We start from the raw sequence: 3353 nt of genomic DNA, 5'->3' as shown, positions 1-3353 counted from the left end.
TCCAGCCCCAGGACTCCCAGGTGTCCACTCAGTGATCCCACTCAACACAGACGCTCACCATGGAGACTGGGCTGCGCTGGCTTCTCCTGGTCGCTGTGCTCAAAGGTAATGATGGGGAACGCGGGGCACTGAGTCTGGGAGAGGACGTGAGTGAGAGACACAGAGAGTGTGAGTGACAGTGTCCTGACCAGGACGTCTGTGTTTGCAGGTGTCCAGTGTCAGGAGCAGCTGGTGGAGTCCGGGGGAGGCCTGGTCAAGCCTTAGAGATCCCTGAAACTCTCCTGCAAAGCCTCTGGATTCACCCTCAGTAGCTACTGGATGTGCTGGGTCCGCCAGGCTCCAGGGAAGGGGCTGGAGTGGAATGGAGAAATTAATGCTAATGGTGGTAGCACATGGTATGCGAGCAGGGTAAATGGCCGATTCACCGTCTCCAGAAACAACGTCGAGAGCATGCTGGATCTGCAAATGAGCAGTCTGACAGTCACGGACACGTCCCTCTATTACTGTGCAAGAGACACAATGAGGGGCCCTCAGGCTGAGCCCAGACACAAACCTCCCTGCAGGGGCGCGCGGCTCCACCAGGGGGCGCACGAGACGCACTGAGCAGACTCAGACCCAGTGGACTCAGATGCACTGGGAGGTGAATTGATGGCTCCAGTCAGGAAATTGGGGTTTGTGGTCCTCTAATCCGAATTTCCTACATTCCGATCTGGATGGATGATTCTGTCCCTAACACCGATCGCTGAGCAGAAGTTTTGGTATCACGGGAAGACGTCACATGAAGAAAATGGAGTCGTTTCTGGAGGAATGAATGACATCTCTGGGGTCCCAGCATCTGAGACCTGAGGGAGCTCTGGGCACCCTGGGAGGCTTTTCCAGCCCGAGTCACGGAAGAGCTGTCCGTGGAATTCTCTGATGATGTCATCTTGGAGCCTGCTGAGAGCCCAGGGGCAGTGTAGAGCCGGTCAGGGGCTATGAATGCTGCAGTGTTTCACATCCGTGACCTCCCCTCCTGCACAGCTGGGCCCCTGAGGAGCAGAGCTGACCCCGTGGTCCTGGTCCCTGGGGCTCCCGTGTCCATTCTCTGCAGCTGTGCCCTCGTCTCCCTTTCACTTCCTCACCCTGAACTCACAGGTTGAGGTCCACGTGCTCCAAACCCCAGGTCAGGGATTAACCTGCAGCTCAGGGGTGGCTCAGGCTGTGGCTCCTAGAAATCCTGCTTGCTCTTCCTCACTCACGTCTCCTGGGATCCCCGGACCTGCTCTCATTTGCAAGCAGAGGTGGCCGTTGGTAGTGCAAGGGGTCAGACTCATGGAAAACACTGGGTGTGGAGAGGTCTTGTTCCCCACACTCTGCTGGCCTTGTCTCCATCTCAGGGAGACCAGCAGGTGGGACAGCCCAGTGACGTCTGCACTAGAGTCCAGGTGGTTCTGGACTGTGTCCCTGTGAGCCCACCAATGATCCAACCCTGGAGCTGCATCCCTGCTGCATGAAGGGCCTGCCCCAGAGACTGTGTGTCCAGAGACCCTGACTCCTTCCTCCAATGACTGCCCGCACCTGTTCTCAGCCATGCTCCTCCTTCTGTGGAAGCAAAATTGTCCTTGAACTCTCAACTTTATCATCATCAGGAATGAACAAATTTTCTGCTCTTCACCAGGATAACTGAATCAACCCCATGTGTTTACAAAATGTCTCCTGCAAAAATGCAATTGTTCTCTCATGTAGGATTCTTACAGAAACTGAAGCAATTCTCTCAGCTGAAGTAGAAATGACTAATTTGGAGTGGCTCTGTCTAAATTTGGAGACAAAGGAGAGTCTCTGTTTTAGGTGGGAACAGATCAGTGGCTAGTGTGTGGCTCTTCTGTTTTGTTCCTTTTCTTGGTTCTATAATGCCGTTCCCATAGCAGCAGGGGAGACATGGATTCCTGACAGGAAGAGGGCTTCCTCGTAGAGATCAGCTCTTGGGGGATTCCATCACCACTACTTCCACAGCTTGACCACGTAGTCAGTGGTGCATCCAGGAAAACTCCCTGGTGAAGCCCATCTCTATCGGGAGATTCTTGTAGAAAATGAGCAGGACAGACACAGGCTAGGGAAATCTCTTCCTTGGATATGAGATGATGGAAGAAAGGGTCTGTTCCACGACTGATTCACATTACACATAAAGAGGTAGGCAGAGTGTAACAGAGAAAGAGAGAGAGTGAGCGCACTTCCATCCACTGGTTTGTCACCCAAAATGCCTGCAACAGTAGGGACTCAGCCAGGCAAAATCCAACCCCAGAAGTCAATCAAGGCCTCACATATGGGCAGCAGGAATTTATTTTAAGTATCTATTTTATTTGAAACGCAGTGTCATAGCAAGACAGGAAGAGACCAACAGATGGAGAGAGAATCTTCCTTCCACAGGTTTCCTTCCTGAATGGCTGCAAAGGCTGGGATGGCTGAGCCTGAAGCCAGGAGAATGGAACTTCCTCCAGTTTCCCACAGGGCTGGAAGGGGACAAACACTTGGGTCATGGTAGACAGTGATCACCATTGCACTTCCTACCTCTGTGAGTTCAAGCCTGTGGATGGCATATACAACTAATGTCACATACTGTGTGCCCACATGTACCGGGATTATATCTGTTAGCATATTGTGTTCTAGGCTGACCCATGATTTCGTAATGACAGAACAACCTCCTTCGTAATACTGAGTAATATTCCAGATCAAATATAATATTATCCATTCACTGTTTCATACGCACTTGCTTAATTGTAGACTGAACTACTGTGAACAAAGCTGCAACCTGAACCCAGGACTGTGGGTGAATTGTGACACAGTGACTTCATACCCAGTGCTTGAGCTGAACTCAGAGTCATGGTTACTAGACACAGGGAAGAGGGGGGAACACAGGGCGGCTGATACCAGGGCACAAAGCACCACTCACAGGAAGGAATAACTCTGCTCCACACAACAGTGGGCCGACTAGGTCACTAGAACCCACGACAGGTTGCATGAATAACTAAAACTGAGGCTTCCAGGCCTCCAAATACAGAGTGATGGAAAGGAGGTGGAAATGTGAATGGCACTGAGTTGATCTGTGCCCATTTCTGCAACACACAGATTCCAATAGCACACTACACCCCACTACCATGTACAGTGTTCTGTGTTCAGGAACAGTTTGAAACTAAGGCAATGAATGAATAAGGGAACAAAACGTAGTTATCCTAAAGGAAACCACTTGCAGTCTTTCATCTGTTTAAAAGTGGGCAGGAGGCACTAGGACAAAATTGGCTAAGTCCCCACTAGGGACACCCATGTTCCCATCAGAGACCTGACTGAGCCCAGCCTCATGGCTTCCCACACTTTTT

At 51.2% G+C, this 3353-nt stretch overlaps 1 pseudogene; it reads left to right on the top strand.

The window, feature by feature from the left end:
* LOC149120237 (immunoglobulin heavy variable 3-23 pseudogene) lies at positions 1-603 on the top strand (annotated as a pseudogene).
* The last annotated feature ends 2750 nt before the right edge of the window (positions 604-3353 follow it).

Source organism: Oryctolagus cuniculus, chromosome 20 (assembly GCF_051225735.1).
Source record: "Oryctolagus cuniculus isolate XC-2025 breed Fujian yellow rabbit chromosome 20, ASM5122573v1, whole genome shotgun sequence".
NCBI classification, from domain to species: domain Eukaryota; kingdom Metazoa; phylum Chordata; class Mammalia; order Lagomorpha; family Leporidae; genus Oryctolagus; species Oryctolagus cuniculus.
The sequence above is the reverse complement of the archived record's forward strand: the minus strand, read 5'-3'. Positions and strand labels throughout refer to the sequence as shown.